The sequence below is a fragment of the Schistocerca gregaria genome, chromosome 1 (genome assembly GCF_023897955.1).
Source record: "Schistocerca gregaria isolate iqSchGreg1 chromosome 1, iqSchGreg1.2, whole genome shotgun sequence".
NCBI lineage: Eukaryota > Metazoa > Arthropoda > Insecta > Orthoptera > Acrididae > Schistocerca > Schistocerca gregaria.
This window is the reverse complement of record NC_064920.1, coordinates 841,657,607-841,681,285: the sequence shown is the minus strand read 5'-3', so window position 1 is coordinate 841,681,285 and position 23,679 is coordinate 841,657,607. Positions and strand designations below refer to the sequence as shown.

Here is a 23,679-nt window from a genome sequence, read left to right as displayed (position 1 = left end):
TTACCTAATCGTCCATTACAACCGTCTGGCATTGCAACCAGACGTGCATGTAAGTTACTGGTGACAAAACTTATAAACGTCACAAAGTGCAGCGTAGCGTATTACATCGTATATTGCCACGTTTGTACGTAAACGTCTACTTTTTGACATAAAGCTACATTGTATATTGCCACACCAGCACGTCTGGTTGTAATACAAGACTCAGTACACAGATGATTTGATAATGGACAAGTCGTCAGAAACTAGTAATCAACAACTGAATAAAACTTCCTACGCAGCTTAAGTCGGTTTTACTAGCAGCTATTATAATCACAGATACACTCCTGGAAATTGAAATAAGAACACCGTGAATTCATTGTCCCAGGAAGGGGAAACTTTATTGACACATTCCTGGGGTCAGATACATCACATGATCACACTGACAGAACCACAGGCACATAGACACAGGCAACAGAGCATGCACAATGTCGGCACTAGTACAGTGTATATCCACCTTTCGCAGCAATGCAGGCTGCTATTCTCCCATGGAGACGATCGTAGAGATGCTGGATGTAGTCCTGTGGAACGGCTTGCCAGGCCATTTCCACCTGGCGCCTCAGTTGGACCAGCGTTCGTGCTGGACGTGCAGACCGCGTGAGACGACGCTTCATCCAGTCGCAAACATGCTGAATGGGGGACAGATCCGGAGATCTTGCTGGCCAGGGTAGTTGACTTACACCTTCTAGAGCACGTTGGGTGACACGGGATACATGCGGACGTGCATTGTCCTGTTGGAACAGCAAGTTCCCTTGCCGGTCTAGGAATGGTAGAAAGATGGGTTCGATGACGGTTTGGATGTACCGTGCACTATTCAGTGTCCCCTCGACGATCACCAGAGGTGTACGGCCAGTGTAGGAGATCGCTCCCCACACCATGATGCCGGGTGTTGGCCCTGTGTGCCTCGGTCGTATGCAGTCCTGATTGTGGCGCTCACCTGCACGGCGCCAAACACGCATACGACCATCATTGGCACCAAGGCAGAAGCGACTCTCATCGCTGAAGACGACACGTCTCCATTCGTCCCTCCATTCACGCCTGTAGTGACACCACTGGAGGCGGGCTGCACGATGTTGGGGCGTGAGCAGAAGACGGCCTAACGGTGTGCGGGACCGTAGCCCAGCTTCATGGAGACGGTTGCGAATGGTCCTCGCCGATACCCCAGGAGCAACAGTGTCCCTAATTTGCTGTGAAGTGGCGGTGCGGTCCCCTACGGCACTGCGTAGGATCCTACGGTCTTGGCGTGCATCCGTGCGTCGCTGCGGTCCGGTCCCAGGTCGACGGGCACGTGCACCTTCCGCCGACCACTGGCGACAACATCGATGTACTGTGGAGACCTCACGCCCCACGTGTTGAGCAATTCGGCGGTACGTCCAACCGGCCTCCCGCATGCCCACTATACGCCCTCGCTCAAAGTCCGTCAGCTGCACATACGGTTCACGTCCACGCTGTCGCGGCATGCTACCAGTGTTAAAGACTGCGATGGAGCTCCGTATGCCACGGCAAACTGGCTGACACTGACGGCGGCGGTGCACAAATGCAGCGCAGCTAGCGCCATTCGACGGCCAACACCGCGGTTCCTGGTGTGTCCGCTGTGCCGTGCGTGTGATCATTGCTTGTACAGCCCTCTCGCAGTGTCCGGAGCAAGTATGGTGGGTCTGACACACCGGTGTCAATGTGTTCTTTTTTCCATTTCCAGGAGTGTATATTACTCTGTTGACACGGTCTTAGAGAGAAAGCAATAGTAGGTGCACCTACTACTTAGACACAACGGAACAAGACACTGAACAAACAATCTGAGAATGTTTTAATCCAGCTCACAGTACTAACAGACTGTGGAGCTGGACAAACTGTTTTCATACAAAAAATGCCAGTGATACTCACGTACTTACCCTTCCAATCCAAACGGCTCCAGTTTCCCCATTACATTCGCCTTTGGTATCGCAATCAACAAAGCATAAGGCGAGACACTAAATGTTGCTGGAACCGAACTAGGCGTGAGTGTTTTCCACACAGTCAGTTGTACTTGACCATGTAACGAGTGACATTAAAACGTAATATGTTCATTTTTGTACTTAATCCTACACAGGGCATCAACTTAGAATACAAAGAAATGGTTTAAATACATAGAAAATTCTGGAATCTAAATGCAACAAATTTTGTTCGGCTTTCTATTTGATCAATACTAGAATTTGGAATTAATATTCAGTTACCTAATATCGTTCCCTGATTTTTAATCGTAACTCTATTCAGTGGCACGCAAACAAAATTACCGCAGCATTAGACAAGTCGCTATCCCGTGCAAATCCGGAAATGAAAATCGGCCCACTGTCGAGTCGTGGTTCTTTCGAGTCAATAACCGGCTGAGCTGGTAGTGGGACAGAGTGCCTTGTTCTGGCATTTACGTGGCAACCAAGAAAAACCTACCAATAAATCGGGAGGATCGAATCTACACTCCTGGAAATGGAAAAAAGAACACAGTGACACCGGTGAGTCAGACCCACCATACTTGCTCCGGACACTGCGAGAGGGCTGTACAAGCAATGATCACACGCACGGCACAGCGGACACACCACGAACCGAGGTGTTGGCCGTCGAATGGCGCTAGCTGCGCAGCATTTGTGCACCGCCGTCGCCAGTGTCAGCCAGTTTGCCATGGCATACGGAGCTCCATCGCAGTCTTTAACACTGGTAGCATGCCGCGACAGCGTGGACGTGAACCGTATGTGCAGTTGACGGACTTTGAGCGAGGGCGTATAGTGGACATGCGGGAGGCCGGGTGGACGTACCGCCGAATTGCTCAACACGTGGGGCGTGAGGTCTCCACAGTACATTGATGTTGTCGCCAGTGGTCGGCGGAAGGTGCACGTGCCCGTCGACCTGGACCGGACCGCAGCGACGCACGGATGCTCGCCAAGACCGTAGGATCCTACGCAGTGCCGTAGGGGACCGCACCGCCACTTCACAGCAAATTAGGGACACTGTTGCTCCTGGGGTATCGGCGAGGACCATTCGCAACCGTCTCCATGAAGCTGGGCTACGGTCCCGCACACCGTTAGGCCGTCTTCCGCTCACGCCCCAAACATCGTGCAGCCCGCCTCCAGTGGTGTCACTACAGGCGTGAATGGAGGGACGAATGGAGACGTGTCGTCTTCAGCGATGAGAGTCGCTTCTGCCTTGGTGCCAATGATGGTCGTATGCGTGTTTGGCGCCGTGCAGGTGAGCGCCACAATCAGGACTGCATACGACCGAGGCACACAGGGCCAACACCCGGCATCATGGTGTGGGGAGCGATCTCCTACACTGGCCGTACACCTCTGGTGATCGTCGAGGGGACACTGAATAGTGCACAGTACATCCAAACCGTCATCGAACCCATCTTTCTACCATTCCTAGACCGGCAAGGGAACTTGCTGTTCCAACAGGACAATGCACGTCTGCATGTATCCTGTGCCACCCAACGTGCTTTAGAAGGTGTAAGTCAACTACCCTGACCAGCAAGATCTCCGGATGTGTCCCCCATTGAGCATGTTTGGGACTGGATGAAGCGTCGTCTCATGCGGTCTGCACGTCCAGCACGAACGCTGGTCCAACTGAGGCGCCAGGTGGAAATGGCCTGGCAAGCCGTTCCACAGGACTACATCCAGCATCTCTACGATCGTCTCCATGGGAGAATAGCAGCCTGCATTGCTGCGAAAGGTGGATATACACTGTACTAGTGCCGACATTGTGCATGCTCTGTTGCCTGTGTCTATGTGCCTGTGGTTCTGTCAGTGTGATCATGTGATGTATCTGACCCCAGGAATGTGTCAATAAAGTTTCCCCTTCCTGGGACAATGAATTCACGGTGTTCTTATTTCAATTTCCAGGAGTGTATCATAATTTATTTTTGTGGTAGTGTTCTCCATCGTCCTACACAAAAACTGAAACTTAGTCTATGTGAATTGTGTGTGTGAGAGGGTGTGTCAAAAGTAATGCCTCCCGCATCATAAAAAAATTTAGTTATGAACTTAAAACAGCAGGATTAATATGGATCGTAGCCTGAACTGTCTTCCACATTACACTACTGTTGAACAGACACCATGCATTTGCACGCTATCATTGAACCTAGGCATCAATACCAGTTTGAAAACATTCAGGGTTTTGCTTCTTGAGTCGTGATTTTTGGGCTGTTTTAACCACAACCATGAAGAAAGTGTTTGGGGACGTTGTAATAGATTTCAGCAATGTGCAGCGTTGGGTGAAGAAGTTTCGTAACGGAGAAACGGACATTGCACATAAACCGCACAGCGGGCGGCCGACAACATTTGTCACAGATGCCAATCGAGAACGTGCTGATGAAATAGTATGAGGTGACAGACGCGTTAGAATTCACAAGCAACAGCGAAACCTATGGAACGGAAGAAACTTCTGGAGACAATAATTCAACCCCCCCCCCCCTCCCCATCCCTGGTCGTTCCGCAAGGTAGTGTTATAGGCCTTCTGCTGTTCGTGATTTACATAAATGATCTAGGTGATAATCTGAGCAACCCCGTTAGATTGTTTGCAGATGGCGCTGTAATTTACTGTCTAGTAAAATCATCAGACAATCAATTCCAATTACAAAATGATCTAGAGAGAATTTCTGTATGGTGCGAAAAATGGCAATTGGTACTAAAAAAAGAAAAGTGCTAGGTCATCCACATGGGTACTAAAAGAAATCCGATAAATTTTTGATATGCGTAAATGGCACAAATCTAAGGACTGTCAATTCGACTAAATATCTAGGCATTACAATTACGAGCAACTTAAATTGGAAACACCACATAGATAATACTATAGGGAAGGCGAAACAAAGACTGCGCTTTGTTGGCAGAACACTTAGAAGATGCGACAAACCCACTAAAGAGACAGATTACTTTACACTTGTCCGTCCTCTGCTGGAATATTGCTGCGCGGTGTGGGATCCTTACCAGGTAGGATTGACGGAAGACATTGAAAACGTGCAGGGAAGGGCAGCTCGTTTCGTGTTGTCGCGCAATAGCGGTGAGAGTGTCACTGATATGATACGCGAGTTTGGGTGGCAGTCACTGAAACAAAGGCGGTTTTCTTTGCGGCCAGATCTATTTACGAAATTTCAATCACCAACTTTCTCTTCCGAACGCGGAAATATTTTGTTGACACCCACCTACGTAGGGAGAAATGATCATCATAGTAAAATAAGAGAAATCAGAGAAATCAGAGAAATCAGAGCTCGAACGGAAAGATTTAGGAGTTCCTTTTTACCACGCGCCATTTCGAGAGTGGAATGGTAGAGAAGCGGTATGAAAGTGGCTCGATGTACCTTCTGCCAGGCACTTAAGTGTGAATTGCAGAGTTCAAATGGCTCTGAGCACTATGGGACTCAACTGCTGTGGTCATCAGTCCTCTAGAACTTAGAATTACTTAAACCTAACTAACCTAAGGACATCACACACATCCATGCCCGAGGCAGGATTCGAACCTGCGACCGTAGCGGTCGCGCGGTGCCAGACTGTCGCGCCTAGGACCGCTCGGCCACTCCGGCTGGCATGATGACTATGTTGAACGGTAGTGTTATGCAGAGGAAAATTCAGGCTATGATGTGTAGTAATTCCGCTTTTATATGATGATTATTATTTTTTTTTATAAAGCAAGAAGCATTACTTTTTGATCGACCTTTGTTTGCGTGTGTGTGTGTGTGTGTGTGTGTGTATTTAACTGAAAATTATATTGATCACCTCGAAAGCTGACAAGCCCGCATAGTCTCAACTCTCCTGTAACTCACATAATAAGAACCGATGGCATTGTCCGGCAGCCTTTAAATTCACGAAAAAAAGTAATTCATCGGTGAAATGTGGCACTGTCTAAGTAAACAACAGTAAACTGTTAGGAGATGGTACCTGATGAAAATTGAGACATGAAAGTTCTCGATTTGTGAGAGCCATAGAAAGCTTGTTGCATTCCGTTTTTGAACAGAATGGAAGGAAACCGTACGCGGAATTGAAGAAAGAATCTTGCCGGAAGGTGGTTCATTTTGTGTTAGGGCCTGTTTACAAAGCTGGGTAGGACGACAGAAGAAGGGGAGCAGTGGTGAAAGCGACAAGGGTTATGCATCTATCGGCAGACCGCGACACAGTCGTACGTGATGTCTATGTAAATTACCATACTTAAGCGCGTCCTGCATGTTCAGTGGCCCGCTGCCCAGCGAGTACCGCGTCTCGAGATATGGCTTCCTTTCGAGTGGCAGCGCTCAGTGGAACCACATCAAGCTTCAAGACGGCAAACGCATGTCTAACGAAGCGTGAGTACACAAGATATGTCTTCACTCAGTTACAACAACTCGTCCTAGAGTTACATTAAAAAAATGAGTGTTACGTAGAGATTTTTACGACAGTAATGCAAGCTATGCACGACTTTAAAAAATGTGCTGACTTTATCGACTCTGAATTCTCGTTATGCGGAAGAGGGCCTGAAGCTTCTTTTGTTCTGTCTGGACGACCTCTGACGCAATGTCGTGCTGTACTGTGGTGCTGCCACGAGTGACAGAATTCGCGCTTTTTGGAGATCGATATCCGCCTCGTGTCGCCGCAGTACAAACACAGCAGCAGTGGTGGTCCGCCCTTCTCTTAATGCCTTCTGACCTCACTAGCACAACGCAATACTCGTCTACGGTAAGAACGACGCCTTTATGTTCAGCAAATGGGCAAACGTTTTTCCCGAGAATTACGTTAGCGTTCGAAAGAGTGAACTTTGCGTTTCGTGACGCTTGTGTGGATCAGGAGCTTAACTTCTGTTCACTAAAGATTCACATCAGCTGCACAGGATTTACTTTAAATTTGCTATGCCGACCGGTAATGAATGGGGCACAGAGCAGCCTTCAGCGGGATATAGTCCGAAACCGGCCCAGCATGAATATTGTTTTCAGTAAATCCTATAGACGATGTCGACTTTTGATAATAAAAATTAAGTCTGAGTTTCGCTCGAATTGCAGAGCACAATGTATATGAAAAGCGTCTGTAGGTAAAAGAGTGACGAAGCACAGAAGTATTTAGTTGCAGTTCCTTAACTTTACAAGTTGTTCGTGATCTACAAAATAGTCTGCAGGAATAGTACTGAAGTCTTAGCGTTAATTTAATTTATTTCTCTAATTTCCAGCTTATGTGACATAAAACAAGAAACTAGTGTATTATATCCGGCAGCGGTCTATGTTAGACTACAGATGGGTAGAAATAGAAACACGCGTTCCACAGAGTTCGGTCACCGGCTCATCGCAGTTTTAACTGGAAGGCAGAATTAGTAGTTCTTGCAGATGATGTACGTAATGTGAAGTGACCAGAGAAGCAAGAACAGAGAGAATAATAAATGTCTTTTCAGTGCGTGTCATTAACTGGTTTTCCACAAACATTGAAGAATCCGTGTTCAGGAGGAAAAGCGTTAGACCACAGTCTGATTACACAAGTTTAGATATCTCGTGATTTCCGATAAACGACTTTAGGTAAAAAACAGGAATGTTTCTTTCGACAAGGCCATATGTGAGGTTTCTCCTCGTTTTACACTAAATGCACGAATGTGCACAAAAAGGGATACATGTCGTACCGCTATCTAGTAGCTACGTTTCACGTTTCTTTCGCCGACTGTGTTATCAAATGCCACCGCACTGTCAACAACTATGGCGGGAAGATATCAGCGGCGTGCCCGCAACGAACTTCCTACTGGGCTGCACGCTCACAACCGTTGTCTGAACTCTCCGTGAGTAGGGCTACTGTCGTACCTCACCTTTAAGTATACAGCGCGAATAAGAACTCTAGTGACAAACCTTCAGAGGTGGCAGTACAGACCAAAACAAGAATAAAAGTCCAGTAAATATGGGCTTTAGAGTGTATACTTTAAGAGCTATGACCATTTGTTCATCGTCGCTACATTGAAATACATCTCTTCTACCGATCAAATGCTCTCAACATTTTAAGGTGTGCGTTTTAGAGACATTTTTTGTCTTTTTTTTAGTCCTTACTAGCTCCTTCCAAAATGTGGAAAGCAAAGAGCTTGCAGTAGAAGTGTCTCACGGTATCGAAGATGAACAAGTACTCATAGGTCTCAAGGTATCCGGCTTAGACCCCATGTTGACAAGACATTTTTTCTTATTGTCATCCACACATCTCAAAGTTTGTCGGTGGAGTTCTGGTTCGTTCTGAATATACACTGTCTGACAAAAAAAACTGAATCACCCAGAAGGGCAGGAGGAAACGAAATGAAGCTTCACTAGTTGGGAGGGTATACGATGTTACCGAAATGATTACAAAACGGAATAAAATTTAGAAACATCTTGGGAATTTGAGATCACGTATCTATATGACATTACATCCATCCGGCCTGGATGCACGCACTTATTCGGTTGAGCAGGCTGTCACAAAACCGTTACATCCTCTTCTGAGAGAAGCTGTGACTGGTGCTTGATATCCTGGACACTGGCACTGGTTGCAGATGACATCCACTCATGTTCTGTCGAGGACAGGTGTGTGAATCTTGCTGGCCACCGTAGTACCGTATCTCAGAACCACTCAGTTTATAAAGAGACGTGCCATGCGTGGTCGTGTCTTGCATTGTCCTATTCAAAAATGACGCCACGATACTGTCGCATGCGAAATAACACACGAGGATGCAGGATGTTCTTGACGTTCCGTTGCGTCGCCAGAGTTCTCTAAATCACTACCAGGTGTGACATAAAGTCATCCCCGATGACTGCTCACGCCATGATGCCAGTAATTACACCGATGTGTCTCTCCACAACGTTATTAGAAGGGGATCTCTCTCCAGATCACCGCCAAACTCGGCGTCAAAGGTCATTCCAAGTAGTGCAGAACCACACTTTATTACTGAACACAATGCTGTGACATTCAGGCAGGAGACGAGGCACTGGAATGTAGCAGGCGAGGTACTGGCGGACTGGCGGAACTGAAGCCGTGAGGACGGGTCATGAGTCGTGCTTGGGTAGCTCAGTTGGTAGATCACTTGCCCACGAAAGGCAAAGGTCCGAGTTCGAGTCTCGGTCCGGCACACAGCTTTAACCTGCCAGGAAGTTTCATTCAACAACAGTTCATGTTTCCTAGTCACTGCACTATTCCTGACGCAGTCGTTTGTGCAGTGAAGGTAACAGCAACAAGCACATGCGATGTTATTCTCTAGACGGGTTGCTGATAGTCTCTGTCGAGTGGTGTGGGATGACACAGGATGTTGCCGGTAGTCTATTATTTGATGTCGGAGAGCAGACGCAGATGAGAAGGCGTTACGATGTGCTCGGTACATTGTGCCGGCCGGAGTGGCCGAGCGGTTCTAGGCGCTACAGTCTGGAAACACGCGACCGCTACCGTCGCAGGTTCGAATCCTGCCTCGGGCATGGATGTGTGTGTTGTCCTTAGGTTAGTTAGGGTCAAGTAGTTTTAAGTTCTAGGGGACTGATGACCACAGCAGTTAAGTCCCATAGTGCTCAGAGCAATTTGAACCATTTGAATCTTCCATTGTGATGCCCAGTCGACCACAACCTTTATGACAAATATGTCTTCCCTCACGTCCCTTCCAGCCAAACATAGGGCCACTGTCACATTCGAAAGCTCCATAAATCTTGCCATTGCACGATTCGACAAGGCGCCAAACTGTCGTCCACCATGAGATCAGTTTCAAATCCGGCCGGGTGCTGAAAACGCTGTCTCACACGAGTTCGCTGCGTCTCTGTTCTGTGTCCTTCACAGTGATCAGTCTGTTCAGGCTGCCATATATAATACATTTTCTGAAGCGTTTACTTGAATTCAGTGTCTGAAGCATTGCGCCACCTTGAACGGTTGGCAATAAATAAACACAACCAGGGAGAATTTCAGCGTAAACTTTCACTTTCCTTGTCAGTGATCTCCTGCAGTAATTGCACTTTATATCATCTATTATATTTAATGTAAGAGGTAACGGGCTGTACCCCGATCTCGTGGAGCGCCACTTTTCTTTAGAAAAACGGAATACCTTCCAAATGTTTGTGTGACCGTAGAGATAACAGGTCGAAGCGGGAATGACAAGAGGGTATTCCCCTTCCACTCACTACTGTATCAGTCCTTTAACCAAGATGGAAAATGAGATTCGAAAAAGCAGAATACATTTTTTTAAAGTATTTATCAAATCTGAAAGTATTTGCTTGAACCACACTGTTTATTTAAACTTTTTCTTGCTGTTCAAAAATAAAATTTTGGTGCATTTACAGTGAATCTACGCTAAAAACGTGCGACCTCGAAAAGAGCTATGGGACGGAGGTCCGAGGCGGCGCGGTGGAACTGCTTCTCGTACGACACAGCAATCAAGTTCATTGCACAGCCTACTTGTCTGCTGAGTTTTTTCTTTCTTCAACAGATTGCGGTATTTTTTCATTCGTGTATTGTTAGTTAGAGGGATTTGTTTCAATTTATGCGCAGCTTGGAATGTCATTTACATAAATACGAAGGTGTGTTGGAAAGTAATAACTCCAGATATTTTATGTGAAAACTCTGGAAACTATTCAAATAAAACAAACTTTATTAACATTCTTGACATCTGTATATTTACTCCTCAACGTAGTTACCATGGCACGATCACTTTTCTCCCAAAGAGATCCCACTTTGTTGATACCATCGCAGTAGAAAGTTTGACTCTCTTGACAGAGCCATAAACTCATCTTTGCTTGCACCGCTTCATCACCATCAAAGTGAATACTTCGTAGCTGTCCTTTAAGTTTAGGAAACAGATGCAAATCGTATGGAACCAATTGGAGACTGTATGGAGGATGATCGACGACCGCTACGGTCGCAGGTTCGAATCCTGCCTAGGGCATGGCTCTGTGTGATGTCCTTAGGTTAGTTAGGTTTAATTAGTTCTAAGTTCTAGGGGACTGATGACCTCCGAAGTTAAGTCCCATAGTGATCAGAGCCTTTTGAATCATTTTTTTTAAACTGCGATGAGCCAATGACCGAACAGTCGACTCAAGGCCTCAGTCGGACTGTTGCGAATGTCTCAGCACCCGTGTGTTGTCCGGCATTTTCATGATGAAGATGAGTGTGCGCCGTGCGTGCACGAACTCTACGAATTCGAAACTCGACTACAGCCCGCTGTTTCTCAAGCACTGACATAGTTAAGTTACACACCACAATGTTACACACTACAGTTCGGAGCCCCCTGGCGGGAGAGGACTGCAAATATGCAGTCATGAAGGTGTGGAATGTTAATAACTGAGACGCCCTGCTTAACCCGCAGGACAGGACAGATAGTAACATTATGGAAAGGGGTCAAAATAAGGGGCTGTCAGTTACACTCGAACATGCAACTTTATTATTTGATCTAACATTGCTAGACCCCCTCCCCCCCGCCCCCCCTCCAAAAAAAAAAAAAAAAAAATAGACGTACAGCTTTATTCTTTGGGACTTAATTACCGTGTGAAAGCCATTTTAATTTAAAAACGGCTGAATGGCAATAACTTAAAACGCAAGCATAATCAGAAGTTTAAAAAGGCAAGCCTTATCTTACAACAGTTCTTTAGTTAGGCTGAAGTAACAAGTTAAATTCAAATCGGCTGAGGTGCCACCACTTGAAACGCCATAACATTTTTTTAAATACCAAAGGCTTTACGTGAAACCTTTCTTTAATTTAGGCTGACGGAATTAGAGCTAACAACTCACACTCAAAAATTCAAAAATATTAAAATTTTTAAAACGTCCAAGGGCTTACAAGAAACAGTACTTTAAACCAGGCTGAAGGCCTTAAGAGCAAAACAACTCTATTTTTTTAAATCGGCTAGACGCCGTACAAGTACAAACAAGAACAAATTTAAAAAAAAAAATAGGGCGGTACACCCAAGGGCGCTCAGATGTTCGAGGTCGGCCTGAAATTCCCCCTAACGCTCGCTTAGGTGAGACAGGCAGTCGGGCCAACCATTTTCAACCCGCTGGGAACCCAACCGACAGACAGTCAACAGATAAGTTTTCAAAATCAGTTCCGCTACACGCTTGCACCAAAACTCAAACGATGCTTACAGCGGAGATTGGAACAACAACCACAACGGATCACAGACAACCCACAAGCGGTGGACGACCCAGATACACGTCGTCTAATCAGACGACCGACCAAACGGCCAAGCAAGGTCGTTGCCACTCAAACGTTTGTGTGTGCAGTCGTCGGGCGAGTGATGGCTATCCTGGCCTTCCCCGCTGCTCCACGACAACCTTTAAATAACCTGTCAGTCAAATCACATAAACTACACACAATTTCATGAACACTTGCACGAAGAACTAGACAATGCTAACGGCAGTGACTGAGCAAAACAAGGACGAATCACGAGTTGGCACACACAGCCAACCCATAAACGATCGCCGGCCAAATGTACGTCGTACGACAACACGACCGACCGAAGATCAACCACAGTCGTCCCCACTCAAATCTAGTGTGTCGGCAGTCATCGGCGAGTGATGGCTATCCGCGCCTCCCTGGCGCTGCATGCCCCACTGGTGCTACAACGCGAGTACGCCAACCGACTAAGTGATACACATCAGCACGGACACAGCACTTAAATAACTGGCAGTGAACATCACAGGCTACACACAATTTCACAAACACTTGGCCGAAGAACGCGACCAATGCTAAAAGCAGTGACTGTGCAATCACCAGGAGGAACCACGAGTTGAGACACACACCGCCAACCCATAAACGATCGGTGAGCAAATGATACACGTCGACCAATGAGACTATCAACCAAGACCGTCCCTAATGAAACCAGGTGTGCCGGCAACGGTCGGGCGAGTCATGGCTAGCCGAACCTGAGTGCCGCTCCAACCCGACCAAACTTCTGCCGCGTCCCAACTGTCCGACTGCCAGGTCCGAACTCCATTCTGGCGCGTTCCAACTAACTTCATTGCCCGGTCCGGACTGCAGTGCTGGCGTGTTCCAACACGTTGGACGACACACGACGAGCAGAAAGTAATAGCAGTCCAGCAAAGATAATACGGCAGGACCTATATCGATAAGCGCTGCTGCTGCCGCACACGGACGGCAAGGCAGCAACTCAGTGACACCAGTAATTGAAAATTAACATACCGAGGCGGCAGTACCTTAAAAACAGGGTGTTAAACAAGAGATGACACGAACACGAGCAACGCACGGCTCAATAACCTTTGTTATATTTAAAAAGGTTTAAGTGTTTTGATATAAAATAACTTGGAGGCATTATTTTTCAGCACGCGCTTGTATTTAATCGGTAATTATTAAATAAGAAATAGACCCAAATGGTCTTAGTGTCACTGTACAACTTCAACTGTATTTGCGCGGCAAAAGTTTCTTATTATTTCCTGTATTACAAGTAGGGTGCATCAAAAGAATTCATTCGATTTCGCAACATTTTAACTTCCACATTAATTAAGATAGAGACTAGGGTATAAATGTTAACTTATGCACAGGACTAAAAAGCTTTAATTTTCGAAAGAACCATCCAATTTTACTGGGATTTATCTTTAACATGCGTGCACACACAACCTCGGGGTACGTTTTTTTCAATAATGTTTGAAATCCCAGTTTTCATTAATCTTCCTAACTTACGTTTCCAGTATACTTCTGAAACTCCACGTATAAAGCTGGAACCCTCCAATTAACAAGTCTGACACAGACATACCTTGCAACAAAAGGAAATACAAGCGTAATTACGCATGCTTGAAGTACGCTGTCTGCATTCACTTTTAGATTACACTGAATTACATACTCTGTTCATCTACATCGACATCATTCTCTACAATTAATAACTAAGTGTCTGCAACAAGATTCATCGGACCACCATCAAGCTATTTCTCTACCGTTCCAGTCTCGAACAGCGCGCGGTAAAAACAAGTACTTAAATATAAGCTCTGATTTCTCTTACTTTACCATGATGATCAGTTCTCACTGTGTAGATGGGCGACAACAAAATATTTTCGCATTCGGAGGAGAAAGTTGATGATTGAAGTTTCATGAGGAGGTCCTGCCTCAGTGAAAAACGACATTGTTTTGAAGATAGACACCACAGTTCACGTATCATATCCGTGGCATTCTCTCCACTATTTCATGATACCACAAAACGAGCTGCCCTGTTCTGAACTTTTATCGATGTCCTTCATCAATCCTATCTGATGCGGATCACACACCGCACAGCAGTACTCCAGAAGAGAGCGGACAAGCGTAGTGTAGGAGGTCTCTTAAGTAAATCTGTTATATTTTCTAAGTGTTCTGCCAGTAAATCTCAGTCTTTGGTTTGATTTCCCCACAACATTATCTATGTGACCGCTCTAATTTAAGTTATTCGTAATTTTAATCCGTAAGTATTTCGTTGAGTTTGCAGCCTTTAGATTTTTGTCGCTTATCGTGTAACTGAAATTTACCGGATTCCTTTTAATGTTCATGTGGACGACTTCACGCTTTTCGTGATTTACAGTCAATTTCCACTCTTCGCACATCAAAGATATCACGTCTAAATCATTTGGGAATTTGTTTTCATTGTTGTTGTTCTTGTTGTCTTCAGTCCTGAGACTGGTTTGATGCAGCTCTCCATGCTATTCTATCCTGTGCAAGCTTCTTCATCTCCCAGTACCTACTGCAACCTACATCCTTCTGAATCTGCTTAGTGTATTCATCTCTTGGTCTCCCTCTACGATTTTTACCCTCCACGCTGCCCTCCAATGCTAAATTGGTGATCCCTTGATGCCTCAGAACATGTCCTACCAACCGATCCCTTCTTCTGGTCAATTTGTACCACAAACTTCTCTTCTCCCCAATCCTATTCAATACTTCCTCATTAGTTATGTGATCTACCCATCTAATCTTCAGCATTCTTCTGTAGACCACATTTCGAAAGCTTCTATTCTCTTCTTATCCAAACTATTTATCGTCCATGTTTCACTTCCATACATGGCTACACTCCATACATATACTTTCAGAAATGTGTTCCTGACACTTAAATCTATACTCGATGTTAACAAATTTCTCTTATTCAGTAACGCTTTCCTTGCCATTGCCAGTCTACATTTTATATCCCCTATACTTCCACCAACATCAGTTATTTTGCTCCTCAAATAGCAAAACTCCTTTACCACTTTCAGTGTCTCATTTCCTAATGTAATTCTCTCAGCATCACCCGACTTAATTCGACTACATCCCATTATCCTCGTTTTGCTTTTGTTGATGTTCATCTTACATCCTCAAGACACTGTCAATTCCGTTAAACTGCTCTTCCAAGTCCTTTGCTATCTCTGACAGAATTCCAAAGTCATCGGCGAACCTTAAAAGCTTTTATTTCTTCTCCATGGATTTTAATACCTACTCCAAATTTTTCTTTTGTTTCCTTTACTGCTTGCTCAATATACAGATTGAATAACATCGGGGAGAGACTACAACCCTGTTTCACTCTCTTCCCAACCACTGCTTCCCTTTCGAGTCCCTCAACTCTTATAACTGCTATCTGGTTTCGGTACAAATTGTAAATAGCCTTTCGCTCCCTGTATTTTAGCCCTGCCACGTTTAGAATTTGAAAGAGTGTATTCCAGTCAACATTGTCAAAAGCTTTCTCGAAGTCTACAATTGCTAGAAACGTAGGTTTGCCCTTCGTTAATCTGGCTTCTAAGATAAGTCGTTGGGTCAGTATTCCCTCACGTGTTCCAACATTTCTACGGAATCCAAACAGATCTTCCCCGAGGTCGGCTTCTACTAGTTTTTCCATTCATCTGTTAAGAATTCGCGTTTGTATTTTGCAGCTGTGACTTATTAAACTGATAGTTCGGTAATTTTCACATCTGTCAACACCTACTTTCTTTGTGATTGGAATTATTACATTCTTCTTTAAGTCTGGGGGTATTTCGTCTGTCTCATACATCTTGCTCACCAGATGGTAGAGTTTTGTCATGACTGGCTCTCCAAAGGCCGTCAGTAGTTCCAATGGAATGTTGTCTATTCCGCGGGCCTTGTTTCGATTCAGGTCTTTCAGTGCTCTGTCAAACTCTTCACGCTGTATCGTATCTCCCATTTCATCTTCATGTACATCCTCTTCCATTTCTATGATATTGTCCTCAAGTACATCGCCCTTGTATACACCCTCTATATACTCCTTCCACCTTTCTGCTTTCCCTTCTTTGCTTTGGAACTAGGTTTCCATCTGAGCTCTTGATGTTCATACAAGTGGTTCTCTTATCTCCAAAGGCCTCTTTAATTTTCCTGCAGGCAGTAACTATCTTACCCCTAGTGAGATAAGCCGCTACATCCTTACATTTGTCCTCTAGCCATCCCTGCTTAGCCATTTTGCACTTACTATCGATCTCATTTTTGAGACGTCTGTATTCCTATTTGCCTGCTTCATTTACTGCATTTTTATATTTTCTCCTTTCATCAATTAAATTCAATATTTCTTCTGTTACCCTAGGATTTCTACTAGCCCTCGTCTTTTTACCTACTTGATCCTGTGCTGCCTTCACTACTTCATCCCTCAAAGCTACCCATTCTTCTTCTACTGTATTTCTTTCCCCCATTCCTGTCAATTGCTCCCTTATGGTCTCCCTGAAACATTATCTGATGACATTACAAGACGGTAAATGACTGCATCATCTGCAAACAATGTAAGATGGTTCAAATGGCTCTGAGCACTATGGGACTCAACTGCTATGGTCATTAGTCCCCTAGAACTCAGAACTACTTAAACCTAACTAACCTAAGGACATCACACACATCCATGCCCGAGGCAGGATTCGAACCTGCGACCGTAGCAGTCGTACGGTTTCGGACTGCGCGCCTAGAACCGCGAGACCACCACGGCCAGCAACAATGTAAGACTGCTGCTCAGATTGTCTCCTAAATTGTTTATATAAATCAGTAACAGCAGACGGTGAACAACACTTCCTTGGAGAACGCCAGACATTACTTCTGTTTTACTGTGACCATGCTGACAGGAAATCACGAATCCAGTCGCACAATTGAGGCGATACTCCATAGGCAAGCAACTTGATTAGAAGTTGGTTGTGAGGAACGGTGTTAAAACACTGAAGATGGTAACTATTTGAAGAGCATGGTTGACTAGTGGACACATTCTAGCAGCAGAACATTTGTCTACCAACTCTGAACACAGAACATGTGATTACGTAATAACAGAATATCGATGCAACTGATCATTGTCATAATGACGAAGCTGAATAACATAGATCAATTTATGTTGTTAAATAACTCTGTACATTACGTTCTACATTATGATATACTAAGTCTATGCAACAGGAATTAAAGCAGTACGTAAACGGGATGAACGCAGATATTAATTCAGTTACAAATAAATCTATTTAAATAAATCATAATGATTCTGTCTTTGCATATGATGGTGCTCTGGTTCTTTTAAAGGGTTTATTGAGTCAATGAGACCGCTTATCGTAGACGTTGATGCAGTGGTGCGTCCCAAAATAGTGAGCACACACTGTTAAAAGTGCAATATTTCAGTAACGACACTACGCGATGGAAGTGACACATGACAGTTCTCTCTTTGAAACACACTAACTACACTACGCAATAGAAATGACACATGTCAGTTTTCTCTTTGGAACACAGTATGTAATGAGAAGTCTTATTCAAGTTCTGCAGGAATAGAACTCCACCCCCAAGTACTCTACGTCTGCCGTTCTCTGATCAATAAGTTCGCGCTAGGGCGTTGACTGCTGAGGGCCATCGTTCTACTCGAGTGTTTCTGGAACGTCAGCTAGTCGCTGCGCGTTGTGGGTTAACGCCCGCTCATAAAAGACAGCGACCTGCTCGTGGTTATCGACATGGCGTCAAGAGTAAGAAAAGTTATGGGCGACCTTGACGCATAAATGCAAGCTACAGAGGCGAGCGGATAACTCGTGATTCGTGTGCAGGCGGTGGCAGCGCGGTTCGTCCTATGTTTTGTTTTACATTTAACGATGTCCAATAAAGCTCGCGGAATGTACCCACCTTATCACATCCCGCTTTACGTTAATATTTCCTTTTGATGAGGGGTAGACATGTGTAAAGCCAGTATTAAAAAAAAAATGTTCAAATGGCTCTGAGCACCGTAGCGGTCGCTCGATTCCAGACTGTAGCGCCTAGAACCGCTCGGCCACCTGGGCCGGCAATGTCAGTATTGAACTTCACCCTTCTTATCATTTTCTCACCGTCTTTGCCGGCAGATGTCGCATGTTATAATAACTAGTGTAAATATATACAGAGTTTGGGAAAGGGGATAGGCGGTCATTGCATATGCCTCGTGGCGGCAGTGTGCAGGAGGTAGAGAGTTCAAAATGTGAGAGTGGGGATCCACGGCTGCAGTTAAATGACAAAACAGGAACTTAGGTACAATAAAGAGGGCGTATGTCAATGTACGGTGTACAAGGAGCGCGCCTAGGATCTGAAGTTACCAGGTTTAGGAGAGCCTTGGAGATCGAACAATTAACTGAAATGGACAACAGAAGGGGAAGCTGTCCATGTTAATTGACGTTGGTGGCCGGTCGTGAAAAGCAGAGCCAGAGGCTCTGCCTTCCAAGAAGACGTCTGTTCTCCTCGAAATCTGGATTACAAGAGAAAGAATCAACTGTTTTGGCTAAAATCAATGGCGTGAATTCGCTAGCAGTTTCAGCAGAGGGCTCAGGGCGTCTTCTGTCAGCAGCTGTAACTGGACAGAACTGCCTCGGTTTTGAAAGACAGGCAACTTGTGTCACGTAGGCACAGCGTAAGTTACTCTGGGAGTAAACTTGTAAAGATTTGACTGGGCCTCTGGAATAAATTTTTTGAACCAATTTCCTAAATGATTCCTTGACTGGCTGCCATTATGTGCACTAGCATCGTGACATTTATCTTATCTTCTTGATAGTCACTATGTTATTGGCAGATCCTACTGAGAAACTAAACTGCAGGCATGCTGATTGCGGCGTTTCGCCTGCAGTAGTAAATAGTCCCAGAAATCTTCTATGTGATTAAGATATGGTTGTTGTTGTGGTCTTCAGTCAGAAGACTGGTTTGATGCAACTCTCCATGCAAATCTACTCTATGCAATCCTCTTCCTCTCCGAATAACTACTGCAACCTACATCCTTCTGAATGCGCTTACTGTGTTCATCGCTTGGTCTCCCTCTGCGATTTTTGCCCCTCCTCCCCTCCAGCTCCCCCCCCCCCCCCTCCTACACTGTTCCCGGTTACCACATTCGTGATTCCTTGATGTCTCACAACTGTGCTCTCAATCGATCCCTCCTTCCTGTCATGTTGCGCCACAAATTTATTTTCTCCCCAAATCTCTTCAGTATTTCCTCAAGTGAATCTACTCTGTAGGAATCAACATGGGTTCCGGAAACAGCGATCGTGTGAGACCAAACTCGCTTTATTTGTTCATGAGACACAGAAAATATTAGATACAGGCTCCCAGGTTGGTGCCCTATTCCTTGACTGCCGGAAGGCGTTCGATACAGTTCCGCACTGTCGCCTGATAAACAACGTAAGAGCTTACGGAATATCAGACCAGCTATGTGGCTGGATTGAAGAGTTTTTAGCAAACAGAACGCAGCGTGTTGTTCTCAATGGAGAGACGTCTACAGACGTTAAAGTAACCTCTGGTGTGCCACAGGGGAGTGTTATGGGACCATTGCTTTTCACAGTGTATATAAATGACCTAGTAGATGATGTCGGAAGTTCCATGCGGCTTTTCGTGGATGATGCTGTAGTATACAGAGAAGTTGCAGCATTAGGAAATTGCAGCGAAATGCAGGAAGACCTGTAGCGGATAGGCACTTGGTACAGGGAGTGGCAACTGACCGTTAACATAGACAAATGTAATGTATTGCGAATACATAGAAAGAAGGATCCTTTATTGTATTATTATATGATAGCGGAACAAACATTGATAGCAGTTACTTCTATAAAATATCTGGGAGTATAAGTGCGGAACGATTTGAAGTGGAATGATCATATAAAATTAATTGTTGGGGTGCCAGGTTGAGATTCATTGGGAGAGTCCTTAGAAAATGTAGTCCATCAACAAAGAAGGTGGCTTACAAAACACTCGTTCGACCTATACTTGAGTATTGCTCATCAGTGTGGAATCTGTATCTGGTAGTGTTGACAGAGGGGAGGGAGAAGATCCGAAGAAAAGCGTCACAGGGTTATTTTGTAAGCGTGGAGATGTTTAGCAAACTCAAGTGGCAGGCTCTGCAAGAGAGGCGCTCAGCATCGCGGTGTAGCTTGCTGTCCAGGTTTCGAGAGGGTGCGTTTCTGGACGAGGTATAGAATATATTTCTTCCCCCTACTTATACCTCCTGAGGAGATCACGAATGTAAAATTAGAGAGATTCGAGCGCGCACGGAGGCTTTCCGGCAGTCGTTCTTCCCTCGAACCATACGCAACTGGAACAGGAAAGGGAGGTAATGACAGTGGCATGTAAAGTGCCCTCCGCCACACACCATTGGGTGGCTTGCAGAGTTGAAATGTAGATGTAGATCTAATCTACAGTGTTATCTGTTCCACCACATTTCAAAACCTTCTATACTTTCCTTGTCTGAACTGTTTATTGTCTATGTTTCATTCTGTACGTGGCTACACTTCATACAAATACTTTCACGAAAGATTTCCTAGATACCTTGTTAACAAATTTCTCTTCCTCAGAAACGATTTTCTGGCCATTGCCAGTCTATATTTTATATCCTCTCTACTTCGTCCATCACCAGGTTTTTACTGCCCAAACAGCAAAAGTACTTCCTTCTAATTCGCTGAGCATCACCTATTTTAATTCGCCTAAATTTCGCTATCATTGTTTCGCTTTTGTTGATGTTCATCCTGTACCACCCTTTCAAGACACCATCCGTTCCGTGCATCTGCTCTTCCAAGACCTTTACTGTCTCTGACAGAATTACAATGTCATCGGCAAGCGTCAAAGTGTTCATTTCTTGTCCATAAATATTAACTCCCACGCCAGAGTTTTCTTTGGTTTTCTTTGTTGCTTGTTCAAGGTACAGATTAAATAACGTCACGGATAGGCTACAATCCTGTCTCACTCTCTTCCGAACTACAGTTTCCCTCGCATGCCTCTCGACTCTCGTAACTGGTTTCTGTACAAGCTGTAAACAGCCTTTCGTCTCATGTGTTTTACCCCTGCTACCTTCAGAATTTCAAAGAGAATACTCCAGTCACCATTTTCTCTTGATCTACAAATGCTATGAGCGTAAGTTTTGTTTTCTTAACCTTCTGTTAAGATAGGTCGTTGGGTCAGTATTGCCTCACGTATTCCTACGTTTCTCTGGAATCGATACTGATCTCCCCCGAAGTTGGCTTCTACCAGTTGCTCCATCTTTCTGTAAAAAATTGTGTTACTATCGTGCAACCATGACTTATAAAAGTTCGACAATATTCAGACTTGTCAGCATCAGCTTTCTTGGGAATTGGAATTAATTCTTCTTGAAGTCTGAGGGTATTTCGCCTGCCTCATACGTCCTGCAGACCAGGTGGAAAAGCCTCTCCTAAGGCTATCAGTAGTTCTGTGGAATGTGTCTATTTCGCAGCCTTGTTTCCATTTAGGTCTTTAAGTGCCCATTCAGATAGGGATATTTAATGAACAGATCAGGGTGCAATAGGGTGCTTGAGTATTCATCAGACCAGCAACGTGTACGCGCAGTCATAACAGGGCTGTTGTCGTCCTGGATGACGGGAGTGTCGACAGTGTATTCACACTGAAAATGTAAAAAAAGGGGCAATACTTGAACACTGAGATGTTCAAACAAACATTGTAGCTCATATTGCCTGTAACCTAAATGAATGTATCCTAGTCAAGGTAGGAAAAACTGTGAGAAAACATCACAGAATCACCTCTGACCTGAACTACATTCTGCGTGTCAAAGGGGAACGCATGAGAAAATAGACGGGTACATATAAACTATGTAAGTTTTACTATTTTATAGATATTTGAACCAGATTTTGCACGTGTTTTCATTATGTTATTGGCCATAGTTTTTTTTTTCATCTTTTTTTTCCAAATAATTTTGTCAGGACGTTGCTAGATAATTTTATAACACATACTATCACATGAGAAATATTTTCTCAAAGGTTACTATACTTACAACTTTCAAATTGCGGTACGTTATTCTTAGTATTCAGATAACTAAATCTGTGTACCAGTCCTTTAACATCAGTCTTAGAACTCTCGCAACAAATGTATGTAAATGTATGTGTATTACACACATATCCCCCTCCCCCCCCCTCCCCCTCCCATGAAACATGGACCTTGCCGTCAGTGGTGTGGCTTGCGTGTCACAGCAGTACAGATAGCTGTACCGTAGATAAAACCACAGCAGAGAGGTATCTGTTGAGAGGCCAGACAAACGGGTGGTTCCTGAAGAGGGGTAGCAGCCTTTCCAGTAGTTGCAGAGGCGACAGTGCGAATGACAGACGGATCAGGTCTTTAACGTCAACCAAAAGGGCCTTTCTGTGGCGAACGACAGAGAGCAAGGAGAAACTACAGCCGTAATTTTTCGAGCTCTCCTGGGTGGTTAAATGATGATGGTGTACTCTTGGGTAAAATACTACGGAGGTAAAATAGTCCCCCATGAGGATCTCCGGACAGGGACTACTCAGGAGGATGTCGATATTTTATTTATATTACTATCTACGTTCGTGGCACGTATAATGTGTAACCTGTGGAGCACCGTACGAAACAGGATGATACTTATCATAGACAAGGGAAACAATAATTATTACGACAAACAGCACGTGTAATGAACGCCGAGACTTTTTATGTACATGGTTTTGGCTCGTCACTAAACACTAAACGTGGAAGAAAACTGTCCTCCTCCATCTAGCCAAGAACGAAATTACAGAACTCCACACGTTGTTGTTTGTCACCTTGACGAACAGCTTGCAGTAGCTAAATTTTGTATGGTTTCATGTGTAAACGTCGAAGCAATACACTCCAGACAGACATTGGGGGCATGCTGAGCTGTCGAGCTGCACAGCGAACGGATATGTGCGGACTCCTTGTGAAACTATGGCGAATGCGTTCGTCGTCTGCGTCAGACACTTGGGGACGGCTCAGCGATTTGCCTTTACGCAAACAACCAGTTTCTCGGAATTGTTCATGCCATCGTCTAATGCTCTGTGCTGTAGGAGGATCCACACCATTCCTAGTACGAAAGTCACAGTGAATAGTTATTCCTGACCCAAACCACGCAAAACGTAAAACACAAAACACTTTCTGTTGTCCCGACACCATTTTTATTAGAACTGAGGTGGGCGCACATTGCTACTACCTAGCGGGAACCTTGTAACGCTCGAGAGTTTGCTCTTTCCGGTAGTACGTTGCTCACGCACGTATCTCAAATAAGATAATAGTTACGATTTTTTTTTAATCGGATGATTCTTTTGATACATCTTGTATATTATTATTCATGACCCAGTAATCAACTGAAAACATAATGTGAGCACACATAATTCAAGACATTTGTAACAGAAACACACACACACACACACACACACACACACACACACACACACACACACACACACACACACACTTAAGTAACTCTGCGCAACGATAAATGAAACTTTGTGCATCAGACAGTAGGTAAGCACTCATAAAATCTTACGAAAAAGTGTAGAA

General features: G+C 44.7%; 1 protein-coding gene across 2 annotated transcripts in view; it reads left to right on the top strand.

Annotated features, from left to right (window-relative positions):
- The window catches only part of LOC126272419 (beta-glucuronidase-like), a 467,982-nt gene that overhangs the window by 63,592 nt on the left and 380,711 nt on the right, over positions 1–23,679 (top strand). Inside the window, exon 1 of one of the 2 annotated variants that reach the window (XM_049975302.1) lies at positions 6,319–6,337. The exons of the other annotated variant lie outside the window; for it this stretch is intronic. The gene's annotated coding sequence lies outside the window, so the exon portion shown is untranslated. Of the gene's footprint in view, positions 1–6,318; positions 6,338–23,679 lie in introns of those variants that run through there. 2 annotated transcript variants of the gene reach the window in all.